This window comes from Canis lupus, chromosome 20 (genome assembly GCF_003254725.2).
Source record: "Canis lupus dingo isolate Sandy chromosome 20, ASM325472v2, whole genome shotgun sequence".
Classification (NCBI taxonomy): domain Eukaryota; kingdom Metazoa; phylum Chordata; class Mammalia; order Carnivora; family Canidae; genus Canis; species Canis lupus.
Window position 1 is genome coordinate 32471358 of NC_064262.1, and position 23233 is coordinate 32494590.

Consider the following 23233-nt stretch of genomic DNA (forward strand, 5'->3'; position numbering starts at 1 on the left):
TGATTACAGCTGGAAGCTTCCACTCTCTTAGAGATTGATAGAACAATTAGAAAACCAGGAAGGACACAGAAGAACCCAACAATACTACAACAATGCATCAGCCAACAGATTTAATGAGCATTTTTGGACACTTCATCCATCAGCCAACAGACTAATGAGCATTTTTGGACACTTCATCCAAAACCAGAAGAATACACATTCTTTTCAAGAGGGTATGAAGATGGCAATAAGCATAAGAAAAGATGCTCAATATTACTGGTCATCAAGCAAATGCACAGGAAGACCACAAAGAGATATTATCACATACCTACCACAATGACTAAAACAAACAAACAAAAAAACAAATGCTAGCTAGCATACAGAGAAACTGGATCACACATACACTGCCAGTGGGAATGTAAAATGGTACAGTGACTCTGGAACATAGTTCAACAGTTTCTTAAAAGATTAACCCTGCAACTATCTTAACAACCCAGCAGTTGTAATCCTGAGCATTTATCCCAGACAATTGAGCATTGATGTTCATACAAAACTTGTACAGGAATGTTCACAGCAGGTTTATTAATAACAGTCCAAAATTAGAAACAAGTCAGAAGTTCTTTAACAGGCGAATGGTTAAACTTTGCTACATCCGTATCATGAAACAACACTCAGAAACAAAAAGGAATAAATTATCAGTTCACACAACAATTTCGATGTATCTCCAGAGTTATGCTGAGTGAAAAAGCCAATCCCAAAAGGTTGTAAACTATATGACTCCATTTATAGAACATTCATTAAATGACAAAATTATAGATATGGAGAAAAATTAGTGGTTGCTAAGAGTTAAGGCTGGAGTAGTAGGGTGTATGAGCTAGGGAAGCAGGCAGCTGTGGCTACAGAAAGGCAAAGTGAAGTGCTATGCTTTGAATGTTTGTGCCCCCTCCAGAATTCATGTCAAATACTAACCCCCGAAGATGACAATATTAGGAGGTAGGACCTGCAGGAAGTTCTTAGGTCATGGGAGTGAAACCCTCATGAATAGCATTAGTGCCATATAAAGGAAGCTCCAGAAGGATCCCTTGCTCCTTCCACCATGAGTAAATTTTGAGAAGGTATCAGCTATGAACCAGGAGAAGGACCCTCACCAGAAGGCAACCATGATGGCACTCTGATCTTGGACTTTCAGCATCCAGACCGAAAAATACATTTCTGTAGTGCTTGAGCCATCCAGTTTACGGTATTTTGTTATAGCAGCCTAAACAGCTAAGACATGAGGGATGCTGGGATTGATGGAAAGGTTCTGTATCTTGACTGTTTCAATATATTAATGTACTGGTCGTGATACTGTACTATACTTTTACAAAATAGTACCGTTCAAATAAATTGGGCAATGGATAAATGGGATCTCTCTGCATTATTTCTTACAACTGCATGTAAATCTACAATTGCCTAAAATAAAAAGTTTAACCTTAGGCATTCAAACCAAGGTGTGGTACCAATCAAAGGACTAAGATCCATGATTTTTGGAGTTCAGAGTTTCCATATTATATGCATCATCAGCTAGAGAAGGCCATGATTAAAAAAACAAGTGAAAAAGTAGAGGAGGGGGACACCTGTGTGGCTCAGTGGTTTAGCGGCTGCCTTTGGCTCAGGGTGTGATCCCATGGTACCAGGATTAAGTCCCACATCTGGCTCCCCACAGGGAGCCTGCTTCTCCCTCTGCTTCTGTCCTCTGCCTCTCTGTGTCTCTCATGAATAAATAAAATCTTAAAAAAAAGAAAGAAAGAAAGAAAGAAAGAAAGAAAGAAAGAAAGAAAGAAAGAAAGAAAGAAAGAAAGAAAGGTACAGTCTGATTCTATTCCTTCCTTCCGCAGACACACAATTTAGATTTTTAAAAAACTTATCTACTGGGGTGTCTGGTTGGCTCAGTCAGTTGAGTGTCTGCCTTCGGCTCAGGTCATGATCCCAGAATCCTGGGATTAAGCCCCAAATCAGGGAGCCTGCTTCTCCTTCTCCCTCTAACCCTCCCCCGGTTTGTGCTCTCTGGTTCTCTGTAAAACAAATAAATAAAATCTTTTTTAAAATAAAAAAATTAAATTAAAAAAATAAAAACTTGTCTATAAGTATGTGACCCTTGATCTCAGTGTCATGAGTTTGAAACCCACACTGAGGATAGAGTTTATGTAATAAAATAAAATTCAGAACTTCCTGAACATATATTTGTGCCAGAATAGGTTATGTCTACACTACTCAGTCAAGTGGCAAACATCTTCTCATTGTATCCCTTTATATATGCTCTTTGTCCTTTATTCCTCTCCTCTCCCCACAACAGACAGTAACAATTATGTGTTCTAGCCTTTAGAGTTGTCTCTACTTCAGGATTCTAGCACTGTCAGGCTAAGAGTCTTGTTAAGGCATTCCTGAAGCCACTTCATGGATACCCTATACATTTGGCTATTATTGTGATTATGATCACTATATTGCCTTCAAAAAAAAAAAACTTGTCTATAAAATGGCACACAATAACAACTTGGCAGAAGAGAAGCAGTAGCTACAAGATAATGCCTGGGTCATGACATAAGAGTGTGATAGCCAAGATGACATCCTCATTAATGTTTGTGCCAAAACATTCTTTAAATTTAGGTCAGTGAGATGAATGGATAAAGATGTGGTGTATGTGTACACACACAAATGGAGGAACACTACTCAGCCATCAAAAAATGAAATCTTGACATTTGCAATGACGTGGATGGAACTGGAGAACATTATGCTAAATGAAATAAGTCAATCAGAGAAAGATAGTTATACGATCTCATGGGAAGAGAGGAAAAAATAAAACAAAATAAAATCAGGGAGGAAGACAAACCATAAGAGACTCTTAATCATAGGAAACAAACTGAGGGTCACTGGACGGGGAGGGGTGGAGGGTTGGGGTAACTGGGTAATAGATGGGCATTAAGGAGGGCACGTGATGTAATCAGCACTGGTATTATATAAGGCTGATGAAACACTGACCTCTACTTCGGAAACCAATAATATATTATATGTTAATTAATTGTATTTTTTAAATATAAAGCATTAAATTAAAAATAATAATATACCCAACAATAAAAAATAATTTAGGTCAGCGATCTCCAAAGAGGTTGATTCTGACCCAAATGACATTTAACAATGTCTGGGGTCATCTTTGGTTGTCACAGAGGCTGGGGGAGTGCTACTGGCATCCAGTAGATAGAGCTCAAGGATGCTGCTAAACACCTACAATGCAGAAGACAGCCCACACCCACCCCCCAACAAAGGACTATCTGGCATTGAACGTCATTAGTGCCAAGGTTGAGAACCCAGGTTCAGGTGCATCAATAAACCAGCCATCCCAGTCTTTGGAGGCTTGGGATACAGGGTAGTGCTAGAGATTACTTATGTCACCATCTGCCCTTGGCTGTGGCCCACTGGTACCTCATATACAACACTATAACACACTCGTGTCCACCTATACTTTGCTTAGTTATTGGCAGCCTAAAAGTACCACCCATTATATAAAAACACATTAAGACCCAGTAAGGCTTCACTGTAGTCCCCAAGTACTATCTGCCATGTGGTAACAGGTACAGAAAGACAGTGGGGAACATAAGGTGATTTTGCTTGAAAATATTTTTTTTTAAGTAAACTCTACCCCCAACATGGGGCAAGAACTCACAATCCCAAGATCAAGAGTTGCTCTACCAACTGACCCAGCCAGGTGCCCCTGCTCAGAAATATTTTTATTCCACTTCAATAAGACAGGTTGGTCCCTAACTATAAAACATTTGAATTTTTTTAGTTTGCTTGATACCACCATCCACTTGACCAAAAGGAAATACTTTCACCTCACATCCCCAATTTGTAAACTAAACACAGCACAACTGTCCTCTGCTTGCAACCAGGTGGTAGCTCTTATTAAAGCAGAGAGGACAGTGCCCAGGGGAATAAGAGAAACCTAGCATCTGAAGTCAGGTCTCGGGATCCCTGGGTGGCGCAGCGGTTTGGCGCCTGCCTTTGGCCCAGGGCGTGATCCTGGAGACCCGGGATCAAATCCCACGTCGGGCTCCCGGTGCATGGAGCCTGCTTCTCCCTCTGCCTGTGTCTCTGCCTCTCTCTCTCTCTCTCTGTGACTATCATAAAAAAAAAAAAAAAAATTTAAAAAAAGGGCAGCCCCAGTGGTGCAGCGGTTTGGCGCAGCCTGGGGTGTGATCCTGGAGACCCGGGATCGAGTCCCACATCAGGCTCCCTGCGTGGAGCCTGCTTCTCCCTCTGTCTGTGTCTCTGCCCCTCTGCCTCTGTCTCTGTGTCTATGAATAAATAAATAAAATCTTTAAAAAAAAAAAAATGAAGTCAGGTCTCCTCCTCCCAAGCTGGAGTCAGCAGCCCCAGAATCCTCCAGTGAATCATTCCCATCTTTACCACCATCTCTGATGTGGAACGGAAACTGCAGTGTGCATGTATAAAAGAGACAATAAACCACCAAGGCCAATCAGGCAACGAAGGGAAAGCTAACTCTGTAGTGCAGCCCTGAGTCAAGTAGATATACGCCTGCCACCAAACCCTGCCATCTGCTGCCACGTCCCCAAAAGGCCCCTTCTTCTTGCTCCTCCTCACAACATCACACCATTTATCTTAGTGGGGCAGGGTGGCCATCCCATCAAACCCTAGCACGTGGGTATTTCAACTAGTCTGTGTGGTCTGCTGAAGAAGTTCTTCAAACTGGAAAGGCACCAGGACCATGTAATTTCTGACTAAGTGAGATTAGAGAAGAGAGATATAAGTGAGCAGTGAGCACCGATCTTGTGTCAGGAGCTTTGCTAAACCCAACACTTCTCATTCAATTCTCACAGCTGCCTAGAGGGTAGAGCTCAGCTCCCCTCGGCTGGGCTCGGCTCGGGCAAAGTTGCGTGAGCTGTCCAAGGTCACACAAGTGGGAAGCAGCTGAGTGGGAAGTGCAACCCAAGTACCTGATTCCCAAGACCTTCCAACCAGACACGCATGACTGGTGACCCGGGGAGCCCCGAGCTCTTTCTGCAGCCCTGAAAGATGGGGATCCTCACTAGCTGGTGGAACTCAGGTGGTTCATCTCTAATGATGCTGATCTACTGACTCCAATCCTGAGGGGGAAGTCGGGGTTGGGGCTGTCGTTTCCATAACTGTTGATTAATGCTTCCAACACAGGCCATTTTCCAAGTAAGCATCCTCACTTTTGTTACTGGAGTTTTCGGAAAGATATATACTTAAGATTTCCCTGCGCAATAGCTGATATTCAAAGATGCCGTGGTTTGGTGAAATTTTAGGAAAAACTGAGGAGGAAAACTTATTTTGAACCTGTCTGGCCCCAAATTACCTTAAGGAGACTACAAACACAGATCACTTTGGAAAAAAGGTGTTCAAGGAGCTAAAGCCAAAACTTCAGCAAACCTTCAAGCCAGAATAACCTGCATAATTCTTCTCCCTCCCCTTTTGGCACAGATATCAGATTTACTCAGAGACTCAAAGTACAGAGAGATGCAGACAGCTGTTTGGAGATATTTTACACCTTGTCAGTGTTCCCACATCACTATCTCCAAAGCAGAGGGTCTCAACCCTGCTGCATTCTATAATCACCTAGAGAAGTTAAAAAACCAAACAAACAAACAAAAAACTAGATACCAGTGGTTCCATCCTCCCTCCCAGAGATTCTGATTTAACTTGTCTGGGCTGAAGCATAGGCATTAGTAGGTCCTAAAAGTTCCCCAGGTGACTGTAATGTGCAGCCAGGCGCAAGAGCCATCTTAAAAAAACTTCTTAAAAAGGAAGCAGCTTTACAGTGTAAAAATAAAAACCCTCTCAAGAGAGGAAGGAAACAAATGAACCACGCACCCACCAACCTTACAGCCTCCTCTATCCCCGTCCTCATCCCTCCCTGCCTCTTCAAGGGTAGAGTATGTACCTAAACTGAGCCCTGTAGGGGTCCCACCTACTCAGGGCCCTGGAGTGGTGGCTCACAGGTACAACTCATACCATCTGCTGATGGTTCTTTGAGGTAAGAAAGAACCATTACCCTCATTGTGCAGCTGGGGACAGTGAGTATGCCTTGACACCTCTGGGATAGGAGGCCAGGTCTCCAGCACCTACTAGCCACACCACTCTCTCGGGTTCATTCCCAAACCTACTTTCTTCTGGCACTTTCCCCTCATAGGAAGGCCCACAGAGAACACTGAGCACACATGAACTTGCTGGACATCCAACATTATCCTACTTCCTTGCTCAGGAACCTTCCAGGGCTCCCACTGGCCACAGAATAAAACCCAACTCCTCAGCCTAGCTTCCAAGTTCTGCTATCACCTAACCAAAGCGTCTTAACACGTTCCTTCTCCTCTACCCAGACTCTGTGTCTCCCAGACGTCCCTTACTTACTGCCCTCTCTGTTTTACCTAGACAACACCTGGCAAGGGTAGCTGTTTAATCATGTTACTGCTATTTCTGTCCTATCTATATCTACCTATGTCTGTGGAGAGGGGGGCGCTCTCCAACTGAATTAAGTTTTTTAGGGCTAGGATCACATATTTCTTTGTATTGCAAACAGCACCCAGCACAAGGTCAGCCCAGTAGTAGAAGTGCAGCAAATAATCCTTGGTGGGTATTTTGTTAACTGACTGCTTGCTCTTTTGGGAAGGAGGAAGCTTGCTGGTCTTTTTCATGTGCACTTACATCTAGGAAAAGTCAAACAGCATCCTCAAGAAAATCTCCATGAGGGTCCGGGCATGGGTGAAAACAGGTGAAGGGGATTAAGACGTACAAACTTCCAGTTATAAAATAAATAAGTCACAGAGACAAAGTACAGTATAGGGATGCCTGGGTGGCTCAGCGGTTGAGCATCTGCCTTCGGATCAGGGCATGATCCTGGAGTTCCAGAATGGAGTCCTGCATCAGGCTCCTGCAGGGAGCCTGCCTGCTTCTGCCTCTCTATGTCTCTCATGAATAAATAAATAAATCTTAAAAAAAAAAAAAGTACAGTATAGCGAGTATAGTCAATAATAACGATATTTAATGATTTCTTATAATTACATTAATTACTTGATAATCATTAGAATTAATTATTAAAATTAAATAATTAAGAATTAATATTAACACTGTATGGTGACTACATTTATTGTGGTAAGCACTAAGTAATACACAGACCTGTCAGATCGCTATGTTGTACATCTGAAAATAAGATAGCACTGTATGTCAACTCTACTTAAATAATAAAAAAGAAAAAAAATTTCTAAAAAGAAAGTAAGTCTCCATGGATCTTCCAACCCGATTTATCATCCCTTTATAAACCCAATATTCAAACCCATGGTATCACACAGCACAAGAGCCACAGCTCACGGGTGGTGGGCAGCAACACCCCGAAGGACAACAAGGTCTCCGAGGAAATTCTCAGTTGCAGGACTGCCACTCAGCTCACCAGCAACCTGCCTGGCTGCTTGCAGTTCTTAATAGTTCACCTAGAATTAATGATTACCCCTTACTCTGCTAAATATTCATTACTTATTGTTGCATTTGTAGGTTCTCAGTGCTACAACATACCTGCGTTTTATTTTCATTGCTGAGCCCTCCAGCAATGTGCAAAACCTGCCCCCAAACCGATGAAATCACTAGGGTTTTAAACGGCATTGGAAGAATGACCACTATCTTAACCTAATTTGCTCAGAAGAGTGAAGCCAACTGTAACTCCTTTTCAACCAAGTAAAATAAATCTCATTTAAAATCTAACTGAGGATCCCTGGGTGGCGCAGCGGTTTGGCGCCTGCTTTTGGCCCAGGGCACGATCCTGGAGACCCGGGATCGAATCCCACGTCGGGCTCCCGGTGCATGGGGCCTGCTTCTCCCTCTGCCTGTGTCTCTGCCTCTCTCTCTCTCTCTGATGTGACTATCATAAATAAATAAAAATTTATTTTAAAAAATAATAATAAATAATAAATAAATAAAATCTAACTGAATCTTAGAACTGTGTGCTTCACATTTATGCAAAGTAAGTTCTCCAGTTTCTACTCTGTGTTCCCAGAAAGGGCAAGGAACACATCATAAATGTGCTTTGATGCCTGCCGTGAGATGCCACTGCCTTACTGAGCATGCTTCTCCCTTCTCCAGGCCTTTTGAAGTCCATGCTCTCCTCTGCGGGACAGTCTCCTGCCCTGCCAGGGGAGCTGCTCTCCACACCTAACTTCAAAGGCAGCCGATGTTTCAGCTAGGAGAAACACTGCAAAGCAGTGCTCAAAAATCCTTTCAGCCTCAGACATGACTAGAGAATGAACATGACATTTAAAAAAAAATTGTTTTTTTCTGAACATGGCATTTTAAACAGCAGTTCCTGTGGCATTCTGTAGTACGAGACCCTTAAATGACGCCAAAGAAAATTACTTAATTTGCTAAGATGGGAATCCATGAATGCCATCTTACGTCAAAGCAAAGGGAAAAAAACGCTCAAATATCTCGGGCTCATTTAAATAGTAATTAAAAATGAAATGTGACCTCCAATAATCCTCAAGCTTCTTGGGCCGACGCCCTTTTAAAAGTGTAGAAACAGATGCAGTAAATATAACCTCAGAAAACTACTATTTAGCTGGCTGGCCAGAAAAGACAGTAACCACACAAACTCCAACCTGGTTGGAAATAATGATTTTTATGTGGGCTCTGGTATCTCAATTCTCACACCCTCAGCTGGTAACAACCCAAGTACCAGCTAGGAATGAACTGTTCCTCCTTGTGGGGCCACTTCTCTGCCCACCCCCATGGTCCACTGCCCCAAGTCTTCTGGAAGTGGATGTACTGATCAGCCCTCTTTCCCCAGGCCAAAACCTCAAGTGCCCAGGGGGAAAGGGCCTGGCTTTACAGTCAGAGACTCAATTCAAAGTCCAGTGCCACTTACTAGTTTTGTGACCTAACTCTGCTGAGCCTCTGATCTCAGTTTATTATCTGCAAAAATCATATCTTTCCAACAGGATGGCAGTAAATATTGGATGAGACTCTATACTTACAGCACCCAGCACAGAGGCCAATTTTGTAATTTAGTTTGTTTTCTTTTCTGTTATGAAATAGAGAATGCATGGTGTGTACAGGTGAATACACTATGGCCCTAAACAGCAAGCACAGGAGATGGCCACAGCACTGTCAAGAGCCCCAATGGAACAAAAAGCAGCTATTCTCTTTTAACACAGGGAATAATTTTATCAGTCTCTGATTTCTGATAGCAAGCACTATTACTCAGCTTTGCTTGTCCCAGCTTCTATGCCCACGTTTATTTATTTATTTGATTATCTATTTATTTAATTTTTTTAAAATTTTTATTTATTTATGATAGTCACATAGAGAGAGAGAGAGAGAGAGAGAGAGAGAGGCAGAGACATAGGCAGAGGGAGAAGCAGGCTCCATGCACCGGGAGCCCGACATGGGATTCGATCCCGGGTCTCCAGGATCGCGCCCTGGGCCAAAGGCAGGCGCTAAACCGCTGCGCCACCCAGGGATCCCTAATATTTTATTTTTAAGTAATCTCTATACCCAATGTAAGGCTCGAACCCACAACCCCAAGATCAAGAGCCACCTGCTCTACCAACTGAGCCCGCCATCCACCCCCTCCATACTCACTTTTTTTTAATCTTTTTTTTTTTTTTTTTAAGATTTTATTTATTAAGTAGAGACGGAGAGAGGCAGAGGGAGAAGCAGGTTCCATGCAGGTAGCCCGACATGGGACTCGATCCCAGGTCTCCAGGATCACGCCCTGGGCTGAAGATGGCACTAAAATGCTGAGCCACCTGGGCTGCCCCTCCATACTCACTTTTTTTTTTTTTTTTTTTAATATGATAGTCACAGAGAGAGAGAGAGAGAGAGAGAGGCAGAGACAGAAGCAGGCTCCATGCACCGGGAGCCCAACATGGGATTCGATCCCGGGTCTCCAGGATCGCGCCCCGGGCCAAAGGCAGGCGCTAAACCGGTGCGCCACCCAGGGATCCCCATACTCACTTTTAAGGAAGCTAAGTAAAAAGCCTCCCGCTAAAAGAATCTGGTTTTCAACAATAAGAGAATGGTTATGCTGTTTATGGTTTTTTTCTTTTTAAGATTTTATGTATTTATTCATGAGAGACACAGAGAGAGGCAGAGACACAGGCAGAGGGAGAAGCAGGCTCCATGCAGGGAGCCCAACGCAGACCTGATTCCAGGACTCCAGGATCATGCCTTGGGCGGATTACGCCCTGGGTCGAAGGGAGGCGCCCAACCATTGAGCTACCCAGGTGTCCCTGTTGTTTATGGTTTAATCATATAGTGAAAGAATATGCAACTCTTTAGAAGGATATTAAAAGAATTTTTCATTACACAGGACAAAGTGAATGCTGTAATTTAAATATTCTGAAAAGATAAAAAACTGATAACATTGATAGGAAGAAGAGGAACTACAACAAATGTTTGTTTGTTTTTTAAGATTTTATTTTTTCATGAGAGACACAGAGAGAGAGAGAGGCAGAGACACAGGCAGAGGAAGAAGTAGGCTCCCTGCAGGGAATCCGATGAGGGACTCAATCTCGGGACCCCAGGATCAGGTCCTGGGCTGAAGGCAGCCCTAAACCGCTGAGCCACCTGGGATGCCCACAACAAATGTTACCAGTAGTTATCTCTGGGGTGAAATTAGGTGTGGCTTAAATTCTCTTAGCTATTTTTTTCATATTTTTTTAGGTTATCCTCAAGCATATTTTACTTTCTTGATCAGGAAAAACAATGTTCCCAGAAGTTCCTTGGTTTACTACACAGGTAATTTAAAAAACATGTTACTTTCAAACAAAGAATCCTGCCTGAGTGATAAGGATTGAGATATCTGAGCTCAGATAAGAGCACAGGATGTTATCAGTGATAAATGCAAGCTATCATCTTTTTTCCTTTGGTAAGAGAACTTCTAGTCCTTTTATGACTCACCAGCACTTTTATTGTGCTGGGGAGATTGGAAAAACAGAAGATGAAAGTCAAACAAATTAACTCTTCTATTAATATCAGCGGTGGTAAGATATTTGGTGGGAAAGAAGCTTGAAAGTATGGGGAAGTCAAACTAGGGAAGTCCCTACTGGTTTCAACAGAAGAGAACTCACTGTTCAGCATCACGAAGGATGAGGGAGGGTTGATGGCACATAAATTTACCGCACCTAAAAACATCCCCGGGGGGGGCACCTGGGTAGTCAGTGGTTGAGCGTCTGCCTTTGGCTCAGGGCATGATCCTGGGGTCCTGGGATGGAGTCCTGCATCGGGCTCCCCACAGGGAGCCTGCTTCTCCCTCTACCTATGTCTCTGCCTCTCTGTGTCTCTCATGAATAAATAAATAAGACCTTTTAAAAAAATAAAAATTAAAAATATCTTGTGTCCTTCTGGGACGGAGTTCCAATCCCAACTCTGTAAGCTACTATACATGTCATGCTGCCATAGGCATCTTCAGAGCTGAGGGTAGTAACCGCTATGTTTGTGGAGCACTTATTCTACTGTCCTTCAGCTTATCCCATCTCCCGGCAGTGCTTGGAGGTATGTGTCACTTTCTCTCTTTTACAAGAACCCCACTTCTCAGAGAGGGCAGATGCCTTAAACACAGACACTCAGCTAGGAAGTCAGGAGAATGGACTCCATCCCAGGCCTGTCTGCCCCACAGACAGGGGGGGCAGACTTCCTATCCTCTATGGCCGGAGGCAGGATGCTTAGACATCATTCCATCCCTCATATTGATGGAGCAAGTTCAGCTAAACAGGCAGAACCAGTCCCTCAAGTGAGGAAGGAGTCCTGAGAGATTGAGGGGCAGATTGTGGACAACAGGAACCCAGGCCTGGGTAGTAGGAGTTGAAAGAGCTGCAGGGCTCTCAACACTGGCCCAGTCTCCTGACTTGAAGACTTCTGCACTCAGCAGGCTGCCTCCAACTGCAAGGTCACGAACTGCGGGCCAAATGTACTCGGGCACTGCATAGAAGCTGCGTGCAAGGGGATCCCTGGTTGGCTTAGCGGTTTAGCGCCTGCCTTTGGCCCAGGGCACGATCCTGGAGTCCTGGGATCGAGTCCCACATCGGGCTCCCGGCATGGAGCCTGCTTCTCCCTCAGCCTGTGTCTCTGCCTCTCTCTCTCTCTCTATGTCTATAATGAATGAATAAAATCTTAAAAAAAAAAAAAAGAAGCTGCGTGCAAATACGAAAATTATTTTCTCTTCCCAATGTTAAATAAGCTCCTCCATGAACATGAGGCAGTTTCTAGCGAAGCAGAGAGGAACATTTTCATATGAACTTGCCTGAAGTGGACATCAGGCTTCTGGAGGGAGCCTCCAGCAATGTGAATGGTGGTTAATTTCAGCTGTACTAGGGATCCCTGGGTGGCGCAGCGGTTTGGCGCCTGCCTTTGGCCCAGGGCGCGGTCCTGGAGACCCGGGATCGAATCCCACGTCGGGCTCCCGGTGCATGGAGCCTGCTTCTCCCTCTGCCTGTGTCTCTGCCTCTCTCTCTCTCTCTTTCTCTGACTATCATAAATAAATAAAAATTAAAAAAAAAAATTTCAGCTGTACTAGAACAGAAGAGGGTCTTTGACTAGGGCTGTTCTGTTTCCACCCTATGCTCCTATTGAACTCCAACAACAGCTGCCCCTCTTTCCTGTGCTTTACTGTTAGAAACCATGAAGACTCTGGGTCTCAATAGTCACAAAGCCCTACTGGCTGCAGGGCTAGCAGGTCCTGTCCTCCAGCTCAGCCCTTCTCACAGTTCAGCCCTCTGGACAGAGTACTGACCCAAGGCTGTGATGTCCAACATAGCAGCCACTGTGCATCTGTGGCTAGTGTTGACTGAGGGACTGCACTTTAAGTATTTAACTTTATTAAATTTAAATAGTCTGGGCAGCCCCGGTGGCGCAGCAGTTTAGTGCCGCCTGCTGCCTGGGGCGTGGTCCTGGAGACCCGGGATCGAGTCCCACATCAGGCTCCCTGCATGGAGCCTGCTTCTCCCTCTGCCTGTGTGTCTGTCTGTCTCTCTCTCTCTCTCTCTCTCTCTCTCTCTCTCTCCCCCTCTCCGTGTGTGTCTCACATTAATAAATAAAATCTAAAAAAAAATTTTAAAAAATTTAAGTAGTCTAAGTAGCTAACTGTAGCCACTGGACAGTATATAGACTATTTGCTTGCAGATATAAACATCAGATATTTGTGGAAATGTAAGCACACTAAACACAGTATGTTATGACTTTTCTCTTCCCCCTCAACTTAATATAAGATGAATCTCTTTCCATGTTGGTAACCATGCATCTGGATTTTTTTTTTTTAATTTTATTTATTTATTCATGAGAGACACACAGAGAGAGGCAGAGACACAGGAAGAGGGAGAAGCAGGCTCCATGCAGGAAGCCCGATGCGGGACTCGATCCCAGGTCTCCAGGATCACGCCCTGGGCTGAACCGGCGCTAAACTGCTGAGCCACCCGGGCTGCCCCCTGGATATTATTTTTAAAGTCCATATCTTGGGCTGTCCAGTACACTAGCCACAAGCAGTACGCAGCTATTGAGCACCTAAAATGTGGCTGCTCTCAATTGAGATATGTTGTAATTGTAAAATGCACAACAGATTTCAAAAAAAAACTTTGTATGACATAAAGAACATAAAACATATTAATAGTTTTTATATTATCTACTGAAATAATATTCTGGATATATTGGGTTAGGAACAGATTATTTAAATTAATTTCATCTGTTCCTTTTTACTTTTCTAATGTGGCTACTAGAAAACTTAAAATTACATATGTGGTTTGCATTAATTTCACTGGCAGCATTGCTCTAAAGCCTCCACAAGTATGTAATGAACTAACTCCACATCTCTGCAGGCAGGCTGGGAGAATTGGGAAAATGGTAACCCAAACCAGTGTCTCTGGTTCTGCAGCTCAGTTAGGAGGGTGGCTAACTCATCTTCATCTAGGCCTGGGCTTAGCAGAGCCATCAAACAGATCCACTGCTCTGCAGGCCCTAACAACAAATCAGGCTGAGGATGGCTCAAAGTCCACTGGCCTACAAACCATTCTTCCGCCCTCAGCCCTATGACTTGGAGCAAGTTACTTCCCCTCTCTGCACCTCATTTTCTTCCAACTGAAAAACGGAAATAATAGTGAACTCAATTCAGAGTTATCATGAGAATCAGGTAAGAATCTAAAAGAGTTTGGCCATTTCTTTTTTAAATATATGCTTACCATATGACTAAGCAATCCCATTCCTAGATATTTGCCCAGGAGAAATAAAAATATGTCCATACAAAGACTAATACCCAGTGCTCATAGAAGCTCTATTCACAACAGCCCCAAAGTGGAAAGAACCCAAATGTCAACCAGCTAATGAATGCATAACAAAGAGTGAAATGCTACTGAGCAATAAAAGGAAACATGCAACAACATGAAAGAATCTCAAAGCTTTATGCTAAAAAGCCAGACGCAAAACATTATACCCTATAAGATGCCATTTATATATGACATTCTAGAAAAGGTGAAATGACAGTAATGGAAAGCAGACCAGTAGCTACCAGAGATCAGAGGAAGGATACTGACTGCAAAGAGGCCCCAAGGAAATATCTGGGGTGATGAAAATGTTACACAGTGGTTACATGGGGGCACCCATTTGTCCAGCTTAGGAAATGAGATAAGTGACATAAAGAACTTACCAAAGGCTGTGGTCAACCCAGCCGGCCACAGTAAGTGCTTAAACAATGCTAGCTATTATCATGGCAAGTGCCACTGCTTCTTCAGTATTGCCCGAACTTTCCAGAACCATACTCAGACTCATGATCTTCCTGGGAAGACCACTTGCTTACCTTGGACTATTTCTCTAATCATTTCTGGTGCCTTTGTTTCGGTCATGGCCTCTACCTAGCGGAATTCTGTTGCGTTCCTACCTCCCTCTGGTCCTTCTCTCCCTCCTGCCACTGACCTGATGTGGCCTTTCTAACTCCAATGCTTTATTACTACCCTGGACTCTCCTCTCCCCTTCCTTCACACTCTTCCCGGACCCCTACTCACCACTACCAAATTAAGCCTCCTAAAATACCACTTCCACGAGCTACATACCTGCTCCAGTCCAACTGCTATTCAGTTCCCTGAGTCTGGCCTCCTGGGGGCCCCACAACTCGCACCAGTCTCCCTTTCTCATCTTTTACCCCACCCCAGAATCCTCCATGACAGATCCTTTTGGAATGAACAAAGGCAGGGACTACGTCTCTCTTGCTCCCATCTGCACCCCAAGAGCCTAGCATGGGGCCAGGAGTAAGCGGCATGCTCACAGCAGTATTTGCTGAATGAACTGAAGCCTGCAAACATAACCTCACCTCAGAGAACATAACTAGTCATTCTCTAGTATTTTTTTTCTAGTATTTTTTTTTTTAAGATTTTATTTATTTATTCATGAGAGGCACAGAGAGAGAGGCAGAGACATAGGCAGAGGGAGAAGCAGGCTCCCTGCCAGGAGCCCAAGACAGGACTCGATCCAAGGACTCCAGGATCACGACTTGAGCAGAGGGAAGGAAGGGAAACACTCAACCACTGAGCCATCAGGTGCTCCTATTCTCTAGTATTTTAAACTGAGATCCTTATGGTGGGTTAGTAAGGGTTTGGAACAGGATGAACAACTAGAGTTTCTGGAAGGATTTATGTGTTAAAGGCTACATAAAGGCTTCTGTTTCTCTTTCTACTTAAAAAAAAAAAATCAATAAAACAATTATTTAAATATTTTCTCCTTTCAGGGCACCTGAGTGGCTCCATGGTTGAGCATCTGCCTTTGGCTCAAGTCATGATCCCAGGGTCCTGGGATACAGTCCCACATTGGGTTCCCCACAGGGAGTCTGCTACTCCCTCTGCCTATGTCTCTGCCTCTCTCTGTGTGTGTCTCATGAATAAATAAATAAAATATTTAATAAATAAATAAATATTTTCTACATTTCTACCCAGAGCAGACTGAGAGCCTCCGAGTGAACACAAAGGAAACATGGGGCCAGTCATAGAACTTAGATGAGTGTGTTCATGGTTTATTTGGTTTATCATGGTTTTGGCTACTACATAGCTTTTTAATTGATTTTGTTATGAGTCATACATGGTTTCATTTACACCCACTAATGGACCATGACTAAAGGCAGGCTATAGAAATGCCAATTGTAAAATATGAGTTAAATGAGAAGTTAGTGAGAAACATGAGAAGTGAGAACGACCATAAAACTGGTAATTGCAAATTGTCTGAAGATGCTCATTATCAGTACCTTAAGCTATATTTATCTTATCGCAATTCTCACTGCCTCTCATATTGCAAAAAACAGTGTAATTCAGATCCCAAACATTAATAAAATTCTCAATAAGGTACTGATCTGAATAAAACATATTTTTAATTCAAAGTCACTTCCAGAAGGGTTTTTTTTTTTTTTTTTTTACACAATTCAGTATTACCACGAAGGGAGTTTACAAGTTCAAAACCCTGGGGAGTGCTGATTTAGAACCCATTCTCTGAAAGGCTGTTAAGCCCAAACCCCCAGGAGGACCTGGGTGGAAGGAGCCTCTCCCACTGCACCCTCACTGCTCCCAGGAAGACTGGCACTTTCAGTACCTTACTTCACCTTTGGTTTATACATCTGCCACCTCTACCAGGATATAAGCTCCCTGCTTTGTTCATCTTTTTATCTTAATACGTGGCCCAGGGCAGCCCAGGGGGCTCAGCGGTTTAGCAATGCCTTCAGCCCAGGGCTTGATTCTGGAGACCGGGATCGAGTCCCACATCAGGCTCCCTGCGTGGAGCCTGCTTCTCCTTCTGCCTGTGTCTGCCCCTCTCTCTCTCTCTCTCTCTCTCTCTCTGTCTCTTCTCTCTGTGTCTCTCATGAATAAATAAAATCTTAAAAAAAAAAAAATACACGGCCCAGTGTGCAGCTCACAGAAGACTCTTCATAGGTGCTGGCTAATGTTCCCAACACCTTAGAGGCTTTCGGACAAGGAAGAAAGCACGTGCGTCACAGACTGAAATGCACCCTGGCCCGGTGTATGTGTCCACAGCCTGACTACTGGAGCGTGACACTTCGGGGAAGAGAAGGCAGCAGGGCTGTACAGAATATAAGTGCATTTCTCAGGAAGCACCCCCCCCCCAACCTGCCCCTCACAAATGTCAGCTGGCACAGTCACTTGGCAGGGGAAGTGGCAGAGGAAAGAACAAAGCAGACAGCTTTCTATTTTATTTTTCACCCCACTGCCAGAGGTCAAATGTGTGTACGCTGATGTTGGTGATGAACAAAAGCCTGGATATGAAGAGCTAAATGGGCATTTGCCGGGGCCCAGCCTCTGGGAGCACATCTGCCCGTTCAGAGGCCCAGCCCCATGGCCTGCCTGTTTGCCTCTTCCATCTCTCCTGCCACCGCCTTGGAACACCAAGAGCCGGCTCTGCGGCTAGGCAGGGGACCCCTGTGCTGCATCCCCTGAGCCTGGCTATCAAAACATGTTCCTTCAGAGTTAAAAAGAAAAAGGTGGCAGGGGAGTTGCTCTTTGACATGTCACTGGTCTGTCTTGCCATTTGTTAACAAAGCAGTCACAGTTGACAGTGAGACAAACATTTATATAAATAATTCTCCTTTTCCCATTGAACATAATTGAGTCCCTAACAAGTACTAATACCTACCTAAAAAGTTACTAGTGTTCTGGCAAATAGAGGTAAGACACTACATCAAAATAGCAGACACTTATGCGTGGAGCTCAGTTAATACCCACAGCACCACTAACGTACTCTTACTATCCCCACTTGACAAAGAAATAGGCCAGACAGATTAAACAATTTGTCCAAGATCATTAAGATATTGTCCCTCTGCTCATGCTTACACTTTCACATGTGTGGGAGGGGGAGATTATAAATAGAAAACAGAGTAGTAAGAAATAACACCTATGGAGGCGCCTGGGTGGTACAGCTGGTTAAGCATCAGCTCTTGGTTTCTGCTCAGGTGATCTTAGGGTCGTGAGTCGAGCCCCACGTCATGCTCCGTGCTCAGCACGGGGTCTGCTTGAAATGTTCTCCCCTCTCTCTGCACCCTCCACCCCCTGTGCATGTGCCTTCTCTCTAAAATAAATAGAGAAATCTTTAAAGGAAGGAAGGCAGGCAGGCTGGCTATATAAAATGCTTGCACTTTTGGAACCAATAAAGCTGAATGGGAATTTCAGAGGAAGGAAAGGCATATCCAGCTTGGCAGGTAGTTGTCCACAGGAAGGGTTCCCCAAGCTGTAGCTCAGATAACTGCAATCACACAACAAATCCACTTACTCAACAAACATTTACTGAATGCTTACTATCCATATGCTAAGGAATGTGCTAGTTTGAAACAGAATCAATGTAATAAAACATAGACAGGAAAGGCTGGATTTAGAAGAGGAAAAGAAACCTTAGAGAGAAAGACATGGACAGAGGCAAAACAAGCTGCCCATATGATCCTCACCATCTAAGGAGTGAGAAGGGGAGTAGTGTGTCCTTACACAGATCCTCAGCAGCCTAAGAGCCCCTGTAGTAGGGTGTGCTCACCACTGCATCCCAAGCACAGAGTGCAGTGCTCTTTTGAGAAGCCAGAGCTCAAGAAGTACCAGGGAGTTAAGAGCGTAAGGGGACTAGTGAATGTGGTGAGCTACATACATGGTCACATGCAGAGATGCCTAGCGTGTAGCAACGTGTCAGCCAGCCAGCCATTCCCTGTGCTCTGGAGGGACAGTGAGTAATGTCGTGCTGGCCAGACGCTTGGCCTGACTAGAGGTGTGGTGTGAGCAGGACAGTTTCAGGCTCTATTTCTCTCTGCAGGACTAAAGTGCACTGAGTCCCCACCCACCAGACACCGGTCCCCTGGGGGGAAGGGGAGGCTCAAGGGAAGGCCTGCAGAATGACACTTGCTTTCTGCTTTTCACAGCTACAGGTAGTTCTGACATTTTAGGTCCAGGATTGTCCCATAGTAACACTCTATCCATTCCCCACCACCACCACCCCAAAAACAGCCTCAATTGAACTGAGGAGAAATGACCAGTTTCTGATGAGCCACAGAAATTTAATAACCAAAAGAAATTCGGGCAGCCTTGTTTAGATGTCATAAAACAGAGAGCTGGCCAGGGCACAAACAGCCTGCTTTCCAACACAGAGCCCTCTGCCCTTCCACTGGACTACTCTAACAAGTCATCGCAGCACCTACAACTAAATACTCGAGGCAAGGTACAAGCCAGAGTAACTCTTTCACGACAGGACATAATCATCTATTGTTCCAAATCCAGGACTTCCTTAAAGCAGAGTGCATATGGCAGTGAGGTGCACTGTCCAGATATATGCTACTTCTCCAAACCTATAGCTGAAAAACTTTCTCCAGCACTGATTCTTACCCTAAGATTTGCTGCCTGAGAGCAGGCTCAGGGCAGTGAGGTTCTAGAAGATCATCATGTGTATGAGCATTTATGGAGAATATATCCTTCTAATAAGATTGTGAAAGGAGTTAAACCCAAAGCGGTAAAAGAACTTGTGCTAAGAACGTGTCTGTGAGTTTAACATCCTGTAATGTTAGAAAACTTCCCAGGGTGATGGCTAAACCTTTCAGGGTAATGAAAATGTTCTAAAGTTGATTATGATAAATAAATAAATAAATCTTTTAAGGGGGATGGGCACCTGGCTCAGTCAGCTAAGCAGTGGGGTCTTGATTTCAGCTCAGGTCATGATCTCAGGGTCCTGGGATTGAGCCCAGCATCAGGCTCTGCCCTCAACAGAAGTCTACTTGAGGATTCTCTCACTCCTTCCTGCTCTCTCTCTCAAGCTCTCTCTCTCTCTAAAATAAAAAAATATATCTTTAAAATTGATTATGGAGGGATCCCTGGGTGGCGCAGCGGTTTGGCGCCTGCCTTTGGCCCAGGGCGCGATCCTGGAGACCCGGGATCAAATCCCACGTCGGGCTCCCGGTGCATGGAGCCTGCTTCTCCCTCTGCCTGTGTCTCTGCCCCTCTCTCTCTCTCTCTATCATAAATAAATAAAAATTTAAAAAAATAAAAATAAAAAAAATAAAATTGATTATGGAGATAAATACACAACTCTGTGAATATACTTATGTTGAGTTGTATAGTAAGTTAACAACTAAATTGTACAGTATGTGGATTATAGCTATAAAGCTGTTACTGGGTGACTGGTGGCTTAGCCGGTTAAGCATCTGCTTTTGGCTCAGGTCATGACCCCAGGGTCCTAGGACTGAGTCCTACATTGGGCTCCCTACTCTGCAGGAAACCTGCTTCTCCCTCTCCTTCTGCCTGCCACTCTCCTTGCTGGTGCTCACGATTTCTCCCTCTCTGTAAAATAGATAAATAAAATCTTTAAAAAAAAAAAGCTCTTACTAAGAAAAAAATTTCTTGAAGACTCCTGTTGCAATGGGTTCCCCAAACTAATATTATAGTAATAGGAATACCCTTTTAGCCACCAAAAAATAACTACTCAATTATTTGAAGACAACAGTAACAATGTACTCTTTAGTAAGCAAGAGGAAACTCTTGACAGCTTGATCTCCAGCTAGAAATAGCCAGACTCACCCCAAATTTGGTAGTCAGCAAGATCAGCTGGAGTCTATAGTGGTCAATCTGCACACTCTTTCCCTCCAGAGGTCCAAGTTTCACCCCGGATGAACCACGTGTCCCTTAGTCCTTACTCAAAAAACTCCAAATTGAGGGACGCCTGGGTGGCTCAGCGGTTGAGCATCTGCCTTCAGCTCAGGTTGTGATCCCGCAGTCCCGGGATGGAGTCCCACATCAGGCTCCCCTGAAGGAGCCTGCCTTCTCTGCCTATGTCTCTGCCTCTCTCTGTCTCTCATGAATAAATTTTTTTTTTTAAATCCAAATTGAAAATGAAGGGCTCTGTCACCTCCTGTAAAGAAGTCATATCTTAATTTCCCTACTGTGTGCATCTTATTCATAAAAGAAGTCACTGACAAGGACGATTTCCAGTTTCAGGGGGAAAACAATGGAAAAAACCTATTACTCTCCCTCCTACAATACCCCCCAGCACTCAAGCACTTCTGAATTCTAAAACAATGTTTGGGTCCAGCTCTCCTGCTTTCAGGATGCCAAAAGCTGGAACATAAAGGATCCCCATTTTATGTGAAGTCACTCAGAAACCTCTAGCAGCTTGAAAAGGAACCACTACCTGCCTTCGTAGAAAACAAGTTTGTTCTAATTGGCTCAAATGAACCCATTTAGACCATTAATCAACAACCTATATTTTGAACAATCTTATTAAGACCACAATCTATATGGAAACTATGTACATATGGGCGGATATTTACAATATTCCCCCAGAGAATAAAACAAATAAGATCTTTTCTCCTAAAATAAACTTCAGCCCTAGAATCTTGTTTCTTTCGAGTAACTACAGCCAGCTTCTTATTTGTATTCCTACTACGAGAAATCTTCAGAGTGGGAGAATCCTCAAAAGAGGTGATGAATGAAGATTAAGAATCACCTAGCCTGGGGCAGCCTGGGTGGCTCAGCGCCTTAAAGCGCCTGCCTTCAGCCCAGGGTGTGATCCTGGAGTCCCAGGATGGAGTCCCACGTCAGACTCCCTGCATGGAGCCTGCTCCTCCCTCTGCCTGTGTCTCTGTCTCTCTCTCTCTCTGTCATGAATAAATAAATAAAATCTTTAAAAAAAAAAAAAAAAAAGGAATCACCAAGCTCCCAAAAATAAAAAATTAAAAAAAAATTAAAACAACAACAAAAAAAGAATCACCAAGCCCCAAGGGGCGCCTGGGTGGGCATGTGACTCTTCATTTCGGTCAGATTATGATCTCACAATCTTGATCTCCGGGTTGTGAGGAGTTGTCAGATTAGGCTCTGTGCTGGGTGTGAAGCCTGCCTAAGGTTCTCTCTCTCCCTCCTGCCTCTGCCCCTTTACATTCACGCTCTCTCTCAAAAAAATCAAATCAAATCAAATCAAATCACCAGCCCCTAAATAAGTCTGTAAAAAATTGACTTCAATAGGTATAGTTTACTTACAATCTCTAAATTAATACCATTAACTAAATTTACTAATTCCAACTCGGACTTTTGTAACTGCATCTAAAACAGGTTTCGAAAACAAATGAGGAAAAATACATAACTAAGTAGAAGACAAGTGATCAGATTTCAAGAAAATTTATTATCTTATTATAAAATGAGGAAATGCAGGACACCTGGGTGGCTCAGCAGTTTAGCACCTGCCTTTCGGCCCAGGGCGTGATCCTGGAGTCCCAGGATCGAGTCCCACATCAGGCTCCCTGCATGAAGCCCTCTGCCTGTGTCTCTGCCTCTCTCTCTCTTTCTCTCTCTCTCTCTGTGTCTCTCATGAATAAATAAATATATACTTTTTAATGAGGAAATGCTGTAAGTTAACTATTGTATGGTGGGTATTTGCCTATGCAAATATCTTCGAATAATTTTTTTAAGTGTCCACTATAATTTGGAATTCTAAAGAAACTTCCAAATAGCACCCCAAAAGGACGCCCAGATTGATCCTGATACTGAGCACTGGGTTGCCTTAAAATGTCAGGCTCTGAAGGCAATGAGGTCTGCTAATTTGGCCTCACATTCGAATAGGTATTCTGATGATGTATGAATAGAGTTTAAAAGACTCTAGGGGCACATGGGTGGCTCAGTGGTTGAGTGTCTGCTTTCGGCAGCTCAGGGTATGACCCAGCAGGTACTGGGATCAACTCCCATATCCGGCTCCTCTCAGGGAGCCTGCTTCTCCCTCTGCCTATGTCTCTGCCTCTCTCTCTCTGTCTCTCATGAATAAATACAATCTTAAAAAAAATAAAAGACTCTATAAAAAAAGGCCACTGATTAAAAAGCTGAGGCTCAATAATCCAAGCCACAAAAGGAACTTCAAAACCATCTGTGTTATGACAGGTAAAGACTCTGACTGACTTGTCTACCCCTTGGGAAATGGAAGACCTCAGAACCCCATAGAACAAAAGCTCAATGAAAGCAGGAGCTTGTCTAGTGGATCAGCAGATCTCCAGCATGTGCCTGGCACGAAGTAGGTACACAACACATTTTTGTTGAATTGATGAGTATTGCTGAATAAACAAACTGTGCAGGAATACAATTTCCAAAAGTCAAGGGTTCAAAGAGAGACTCATTTTCAGTAAATATCTCAACATGTAACATTATCTTTCCCAGATTTAAAAAATGTTGTCATGCCTCAAATATCACTAAAATTATCTTTTGTT

At 43.8% G+C, this 23233-nt stretch overlaps 1 protein-coding gene across 36 annotated transcripts in view; it reads right to left on the bottom strand.

Moving 5' to 3' along the window:
- PXK (PX domain containing serine/threonine kinase like) overlaps positions 1-23233 on the bottom strand; it is a 134356-nt gene that overhangs the window by 106570 nt on the left and 4553 nt on the right. The window lies entirely within an intron of this gene.